The 9,455-nt window shown below is 45.1% G+C and overlaps 1 long non-coding RNA gene across 1 annotated transcript in view; it reads left to right on the plus strand.

Moving 5' to 3' along the window:
* LOC309632187 overlaps nt 1–8,155 on the plus strand; it is a 115,560-nt gene extending 107,405 nt beyond the window's left edge. The window contains exon 2 of the long non-coding RNA XR_014246781.1: nt 7,881–8,155. This is a non-coding gene — a long non-coding RNA (uncharacterized lncRNA). The remainder of the gene's footprint in view (nt 1–7,880) is intronic.
* The last annotated feature ends 1,300 nt before the right edge of the window (nt 8,156–9,455 follow it).

A 9,455-nucleotide genomic window follows, 5' to 3' on the forward strand; every position in this document is an offset into this window, starting at 1 on the left:
CGAATTGTGTCATGGGGCATTTTGTTGACATTGATCATCTAGGAATTGTAATGAAAAGTGTCATGAAGCAATGGGATGACTGGGGGCATGAAGCATTGTTATGAAAATTGTCCTGGAGTATTGTGATGACAGCAGTCATGGAGAATTGTGATGACAGGGATTATGCAGCATTGTGTTGACAAGGGTATGGACTATTGTGATGACAATGGTCATGGAGCAATGTGATGAAAGTTTTCATGGAATATCGTGATGAAAAGTGCCTGGGAGCATTGTGACGATAAAGGCCATGGAGCATTGTGATGACAAGTGTCATGCAGCATTGTAATGAAAGGTTTCATTGTGCCCTGTCATGAGAAGTGGGATGGAGTATTGTGATGAAACTGGTCCTGGATCATTGTGATAACAAAAGCCATGGAGCTTTGTGATGACAGGCATCATGGAGTATTGTGAAGAAAGGGGCCATGGGGAATTGTAATGACAAGAGAGAAATGTGATGAAAATGGTCAGCGAGCATAGTGATTAAAGTGGTCATTGAGAATTGTGAGGAAATACGCCATAGAGCATTGTGATGACAAAGGTCATGGAGAACTGTGATGCCACGGTCATGGAACATTGTGATGACAAGAATTCTGGAGCATTGTGATGACAAGGGCCATGGAGCATTGTGATGCCACGGTCATGGAACATTGGGATGACAAGAATTCTGGAGCATTGTGAGGAAACAGGCATGGAGCATTGTGATTAAAGGGACATGGAGCATTGTGATGACATGGGCAGGGAACACTGTTATGACAGGTGTTATGGAGCAATGTGATGACAAGTGTCGTGGAGCATTGTGATGAGAGGGGCCTTGGAGAATTGTGATGACAGTGGTCATGGAGCATTGTGATGACATGGGCCATGGAGCATTGTGAAGACAAGATTCATGGAGCATTGTGATGACACGGGCATGAAGCATGGTGATGACAACAGACCTGGAGCATTGTGATGACAAGGGCATGGAGCATTGTGATTACAGGAGACATGGAGCATTGTGATGACATTGGCAGGGATCATTGTGATTCCAGGGATCATGGAGCATTGTGATGACAAGTGTCATCCAATATTGTGCTGACAAAGATCATGGAGCATTTTGATGAGAGTGGCCATGGAGCACAGTGATGAGAGACGTCATGGGGCATTATGGTGACAGTGGTCAAGGAGTATTGTGATTAAAGTGTTCATGGAGCAACGTGATTATCGGGACAATGGAGCATTGTGAATACAAAGGCCATGGAGCATTGAGATAACAGAGTTCATGGAGCATTGTGATGAAATTGGTCATGGATCACTGTGATGACAAGTGTCCTGGAACCTAGTGATGACACGGTTCATACAGCTTTGAGATGACAAGGGCCAAGGCGAATTGTGATGACACGTGTCATGGGGCATTGTGATGACATTGGTCATCTTGCATTGTGATGACTGTGGTCATGTAGAATTTTGATTAAAGGTATCATGGAGCACTGTGATGACAAAGGCCAAGGAACATTTTGATGACAAGTGTCATTGAGCAATGGGATGACATGGGAATGGAGTATTATGATGACAAGTGTTCTGGAGCTTTGTGATGACAAGGGCATGGAGCATTGTGATGACAGAGGCCATGGAGCATTGTGATGACAACGGCATGGAGCATTGTGATGTCACGGCCATGGAGCATTGTAATGATAGGCTATCTGGAGCATTGTGATGAAAAGGGGATGGAGCATTTTGATGAGAGGGTCCAAGGAGCATTGTGCTGGCAATGGCATGGAGCATTGTGATGAAAAGGGTACTGGAGCACTGTGAGGAAAGGAGTCATGGATCATTGTGATGACAGGGGTCATGGAGCTTTGTGAGGACAAGGGTCATGGAGCATTGTGATGACACGGTCAAGGAACATTGCGATGACAAGAATTCTGGAGCATTGTGATGAAAGGGCATGGAGCATTGTGATTAAAGGTGACAAGGAGCATTGTGATGATATGGGCAGAGAACTTTGTGATGACAGGGGTCATGGAGCTTTTTGGTAAGAGAGGCCTTGGAGATTTGTGATGGCAGGCGTCATGGGGCATTGTGATGACAGCAGTCTTGGAGCATTGTGATGAAAGGGGTCATGGAGCACTGTGATTACAGGGGCCATGGAGCATTGTGAAAACAAAGGCTATGGAGCATTGAGATGACAGGGTTCTTGGAGCATTGTGATGAAAGGGATCATGGATCATTGTGATGACTAGTGTCCTGGAACCTTGTGATGACACGGTTCGTGGAGAATTGTGATGACAAGGAACATGGCGAATTGTGATAACATCTGTCATGGGGCATTGTGATGACAGTGGTCATCTAGAATTGTGATGAAAGGTATCGTGGAGCACTGTGATGACAGGGGCCATGGAACATTGTGATGACAAAGGCCATGGAGCATTGTGATGACAAGTGTCATGGGGAATTTTGATTACATTGGCATGGCGCATTATGATGACATGAGTTCTGGAGCACTTTGATGACAAGGGCATGGAGCATTGTGATGAAAGGGGCCATGGAGAATTGAGATGACAGGCCTCATGAGGCATGGTGATGACAGTGGTCATGGAGCATTGTGATGAAAGAGATCATGGAGCAATATGATAACAGGGGCCATGGATCATTGTGATGACAGTTGTTTTGGAGCATTGTGATGAAAGTAGTCATGGATCATTGTGATGACATGTGTCCTGGAACACTGTGATGACACGGTTCATCGAGTATTGTGATGACAAGTGTCATAGCGAATTGTGACTACAGGAGTCATGGGGCATTGTGATGACATTGATCATCTAGGAATTGTGATGAAACGTGTCATGGATCACTGTGATGACTGGGGGTATGAAGCATTGTTATGAATCTTTTCCTGGATTATTGTGATGACAGCAGTCATGGAGAATTGTGATGACAGGGATTATGCAGCATTGTGTTGACAAGGGTATGGACTATTTTGATGACAATGGTCATGGAGCAATGTGATGAAAGTTTTCATGGAACATCGTGATGAAAAGTGCCTGGGAGCATTGTGACGATAAAGGCCATGGAGCATTGTGATGACAAGTGTCATGGAGCATTGTAATGAAAGGTTTCATTTTGCACTGTGATGACAAGGGGGATGGAGTATTGTGATGAAACTGGTCCTGGGGCAATGTGATAACAAAAGCCATGGAGCTTTGTGATGACAGGCATCATGGAGCATTGTGAAGAAAGGGGCCATGGGGAATTGTAATGACAATAGAGAAATGTGAGGAAAATGGTCAGCGAGCATAGTGATTAAAGTTGTCATTGAGAATTGTGATGAAAAGCGACATAGAGCATTGTGATGAGAAAGGTCATGGAGAACAGTGATGACCAGGGTATTGAAGAATTGTGTTGACACGGTCATGGAACATTGTGATGACAAGAATTCTGGAGCATTGTGAGGAAACAGGCATGGAGCATTGTGATGACAAGAGATCTGGAGCATTTTGATGAAAAGGGTATTGAGCTTTGTGATGAGAGGGGCCATGGAACATTGTGATGACAAAGGACATGGAGCATTGTGATGACAAGTGTCTTGGGGCATTTTGATGACATTGGCATGGCGCAGTGTGATGACAAGAGTTCTGGAGCATTTTGATGACAAGGGCATGGAGCATTGTGATGAAAGGGGCCATGGAGCATTGAGATGACAGGCGTCATGAGGCATGGTGATCACAGTGGTCATGGAGCATTGTGTTGAAAGAGATCATGGAGCAATATGATATCAGGGGCCATGGATCATTGTGATGACAGGTGTATTGGAGCATTGTGATGAAAGTAGTCATGGATCATTGTGATGACATGTGTCCTGGAACACTGTGATGACACGGTTCATCGAGTATTGTGATGAAAAGGGTCATAGCGAATTGTGACGACAGGTGTCATGGGGCATTGTGATGACATTGATCATCTAGGAATTGTGATGAAAGGTGTCATGAAGCACTGTGATGACTGGGGGCATGAAGCATTGTTATGAAAATTGTCCTGGATTATTGTGATGACAGCAGTCATGGAGAAATGTGATGACAGGGATTATGCAGCATTGTGTTGACAGGGGTATGGACTATTGTGATGACAATGGTCATGGAGCAATGTGATGAAAGTTTTCATGGAATATCCCGATGAAAATTGCCTGGGAGCATTGTGACGATAAAGGCCATGGACCATTGTGATGACAAGTGTCATGGAGCATTGTAATGAAAGGTTTCATTGTGCACTGTGATGACAAGGGGGATGGAGTATTGTGATGAAACTGGTCCTGGAGCATTGTGATAACAAAAGCCATGGAGCTTTGTGATGACAGGCATCATGGAGCATTGTGAAGAAAGGGGCCATGGGGAATTGTAATGACAATAGAGACATGTGATAAAAATGGTCAGCGAGCATAGTGTTTAAAGTTGTCATTGAGAATTGTGATGAAAAGCGACAGAGAGCATTGTGATGACAAAGGTCATGGAGAACATTGATGACCAGAGTATTGAAGCATTGTGATGACACGGTCATGGAACATTGTGATGACAAGAATTCTGGAGCATTGTGATGACAAGGGCCATGGAGCATTGTGATGCCACGGTCATGGAACATTGGGATGACAAGAATTCTGGAGAATTGTGAGGAAACAGGCATGGAGCATTGTGATTATAGCGGACATGGAGCATTGTGATGACATGGGAAGGGAACACTGTGATGACAGGTGTTATGGAGCAATGTGATGACAAGTGTCGTGGAGCATTGTGATGAGAGGGGCCCTGGAGAATTGTGATGACAGGGGTCATGGAGCATTGGGATGACATGGGCCATGGAGCATTGTGAAGACAAGATTCATGGAGCATTGTGATGACACGGGCATGAAGCATGGTTATGACAACAGTCCTGGAGCATTGTGATGACAAGGGCATGGAGCATTGTGATTAAAGGTGACAAGGAGCATTGCGATGACAACGGCATGGAGCATTGTGATGACACGGGCATGGAGCATTGTAATGATAGGCTATCTGGAACATTGTGATGAAAAAGGGACGGAGCATTTTGATGAGAGCGTCCAAGGAGTATTGTGCTGACAATGGCATGGAGCATTGTGATGAAAAGGGTACTGGAGCACTGTGAGGAAAGGAGTCATGGATCATTGTGATGACAGGGGTCATGGAGCTTTGTGATGACAAGGGTCATGGAGCATTGTGATGACACGGTCAAGGAACATTGCGATGACAAGAATTCTGGAGCATTGTGATGAAAGGGCATGGAGCATTGTGATTAAAGGTGACAAGGAGCATTGTGATGATATGGGCAGAGAATTTTGTGATGACAGGGGTCATGGAGCTTTTTGGTAAGAGAGGCCTTGGAGATTTGTGACGGCAGGCGTCATGGGGCATTGTGATGACAGCGGTCTTGGAGCATTGGGTTGAAAGGGGTCATGGAGCACTGTGATTACAGGGGCCATGGAGCATTGTGAATACAAAGGCTATGGAGCAGTGAGATGATATGTTTCATGGAGCATTGTGATGAAAGTGATCATGGATCATTGTGATGACAAGTGTCCTGGACCACAGTGATGACACGGGTCAGGGAGCATTGTGATGGCAAGGGCCATGGCGAATTGTGATGACACGTGTCATGGGGCATTTTGATGACATTGGCATGGAACATTATGCTGACAATGTTCTGCAGCATTTTGATGACAAGGGCATGGAGCTTTGTGATGAGAGGGCCCATGGAACATTGTGATGACAAAGGCCATGGAGCATTGTGATGCCACGGTTATGGAACTTTGTGATGACAAGAATTCTGGAGCATCGTGAGGAAAAAGACATGGAGCATTGTGATTAAAGGGGACATGGAGCATTGTGATGACAAGGGCCATGGATCATTGTGATGCCACGGTCATGGAACATTGGGATGACAAGAATTCTGGAACATTGTGAGGAAACAGGCATGGAGCATTGTGATTAAAGGGGACATGGAGCATTGTGATGACATGGGCAGGGAACACTGTGATGACAGGCGTTATGGAGCAATGTGATGACAAGTGTCGTGGAGCATTGTGATGAGAGGGGCCTTGGAGAATTGTGATGACAGGGGTCATGGAGCATTGTGATGACATGGGCCATGGAGCATTGTGAAGACAAGATTCATGGAGCATTGTGATGACACGGGCATGAAGCATGGTGATGACAACAGACCTGGAGCATTGTGATGACAAGGGCATGGAGCATTGTGATTACAGGAGACATGGAGCATTGTGATGACATTGGCAGGGATCTTTGTGATTACAGGGATCATGGAACATTGTTATGACAAGTGTCATCCAATATTGTGCTGACACAGATCATGGAGCATTTTGATGAGAGTGGCTATGGAGCACAGTGATGAGAGACCTCATGGGGTATTATGGTGACAGTGGTCAAGGAGCATTGTGATGAAAGTGTTCATGGAGCAACGCGATTATCGCGACAATGGAGCATTGTGAATACAAAGGCCATGGAGCATTGAGATAACAGAGTTCATGGAGCATTGTGATGAAATTGGTCATGGATCACTGTGATGACAAGTGTCCTGGAACCAAGTGATGACACGGTTCATACAGCTTTGAGATGACAAGAGCCAAGGCGAATTGTGATGACACGTGTCATGGGGCATTGTGATGACATTGCTCATCTTGCATTGTGATGACAGTGGTCATGTAGAATTTTGATTAAAGGTATCATGGAGCACTGTGATGACAAAGGCCAAGGAACATTTTGATGACAAGTGTCATTGAGCAATGGGATGACATGGGAATGGAGTATTATGATGACAAGTGTTCTGGAGCATTGTGATGACAAGGGCATGGAGCATTGTGATGACAGAGGCCATGGAGCATTGTGATGACAACGGCATGGAGCATTGTGATGTCATGGGCATGGAGCATTGTAATGATAGGCTATCTGGAGCATTGTGATGAAAAGGGAATGGATCATTTTGATGAGAGGGTCCAAGGAGCATTGTGCTGAAAATGGCATAGAGCATTGTGATGAAAAGGGTACTGGAGCACTGTGAGGAAAGGAGTCATGGATCATTGTGATGACAGGGGTCATGGAGCTTTGTGATGACAAGGGTCATGGAGCATTGGGATGACAAGTGTCATGGGGCATTTTGATGACATTGGCATGGAGCTTTATGATGACAAGAGTTCTGGAGCATTTGATGACAAGGGCATGGAACATTGTGATGACAGGGCCCATGGAGCATTGTGATGAAAAGGGCAGGGAACATAGTGATGACTGGGTTCATGGAGCATTGTAATGAAAGGGGCCATGGAGCATTGAGATGTCAGGCGTCATGAGGCATGGTGAGGACAGTGGTCATGGAGCATTGTGATGAAAGAGATCATGGAGCAATATGATAACAGGGGCCATAGAGCATTGTGATGACAGGTGTATTGGAGCATTGTGATGAAAGTAGTCATAGATCATTGTGATGACATGTGTCCTGGAACACTGTGATGACATGGTTCATCGAGTATTGGAATGACAAGGGTCATAGCGAATTGTGACGACAGGTGTCATGGGGCATTTTGTTGACATTGATCATCTAGGAATTGTAATGTAAAGTGTCATGAAGCAATGGGATGACTGGGGGCATGAAGCATTGTTAGGAAAATTGTCCTGGAGTATTGTGATGACAGCAGTCATGGAGAATTGTGATGACAGGGATTATGCAGCTTTGTGTTGACAAGGGTATGGACTATTGTGATGACAATGGTCATGGAGCAATGTGATGAAAGTTTTCATGGAACATCGTGATGAAAATTGACTGGGAGCATTGTGACGGTAAAGGCCATGGAGCATTGTGATGACAAGTGTCATGGAGCATTGTAATGTAAGGTTTCATTGTGCCCTGTGATGAGAAGTGGGATGGAGTATTGTGATGAAACTGGTCCTGGAGCATTGTGATAACAAAAGACATGGAGCTTTGTGATGACAGGCATCATGGAGCATTGGGAAGAAAGGGGCCATGGGGAATTGTAATGACAATAGGGAAATGTGATGAAAATGGTCAGCAAGCATAGTGATTAAAGTGGTCATTGAGAAATGTGAAGAAATACGACATAGAGCATTGTGATGACAAAGGTCATGGAGAATATTGATGACCAGGGTCATGTAGCATTGTGATGAAACGGTCATGTAGCATTGTGATGACAAGAATTCTGGAGCATTGTGATGAAAAGGGCCATGGAGCATTGTGATGCCACGGTCATGGAACATTGGGATGACAAGAAATCTGGAGCATTGTGAGGAAACAGGCATGGAGCATTGTGATTAAAGGGGACATGGAGCATTGTGATGACATGGGCAGGGAACACTGTGATGACAGGTGTTATGGAGCAATGTGATGACAATTATCGTGGAGCATTGTGATGAGAGGGGCCTTGGAGAATTGTGATGACAGTGGTCATGGAGCATTGTGATGACATGGGCCATGGAGCATTGTGAAGACAAGATTCATGGAACATTGTGATGACACGGGCTTGAAGCATGGTGATGACAACAGACCTGGAGCATTGTGATGACAAGGGCATGGAGCATTGTGATTACAGGAGACATGGAGCATTGTGATGACATTGGCAAGGATCTTTGTGATTACAGGGATCATGGAACATTGTGATGACAAGTGTCGTCCAATATTGTGCTGACACAGATCATGGAGCATTTTGATGAGAGTGGCTATGGAGCACAGTGGTGAGAGACCTCATGGGGTATTATGGTGACAGTGGTCAAGGAGCATTGTGATGAAAGTGTTCATGGAGCAACGCGATTATCGCGACAATGGAGCATTGGGAATACAAAGGCCATGGAGCATTGAGATAAGAGAGTTGATGGAGCATTGTGATGAAAGTGGTCATGGATCACTGTGATGACAAGTGACCTGGAACCTAGTGATGACACGGTTCATACAGCCTTGAGATGACAAGGGCCAAGGCGAATTGTGATGACACGTGTCATGGGGCATTGTGATCACATTGGTCATCTTGCATTGTGATGACAGTGGTCATGTAGAATTTTGATTAAAGGTATCATGGAGCACTGTGATGACAAAGGCCAAGGAACATTTTGATGACAAGTGTCATTGAGAAATGGGATGACACGGGAATGGAGTATTATGATGACAAGTGTTCTGGAGCATTGTGATGACAAGGGCATGGAGCATCGTGATTACAGGGGCTATGGAGCATTGTGATGACAAGGGCATGGAGCATTGTGATGACACGGGCATGGAGCATTGTAATGATAGGCTATCTGGAGCATTGTGATGAAAAGGGGATGGAGCATTTTGATGACAGGGTCCAAGGAGCATTGTGCTGACAATGTCATGGAGCATTGTGATGAAAAGGGTACTGGAGCACTGTGAGG

The sequence above is a fragment of the Balaenoptera borealis genome (assembly GCF_965194805.1).
Source record: "Balaenoptera borealis genome assembly, chromosome: 7".
NCBI classification, from domain to species: Eukaryota; Metazoa; Chordata; class Mammalia; order Artiodactyla; family Balaenopteridae; genus Balaenoptera; species Balaenoptera borealis.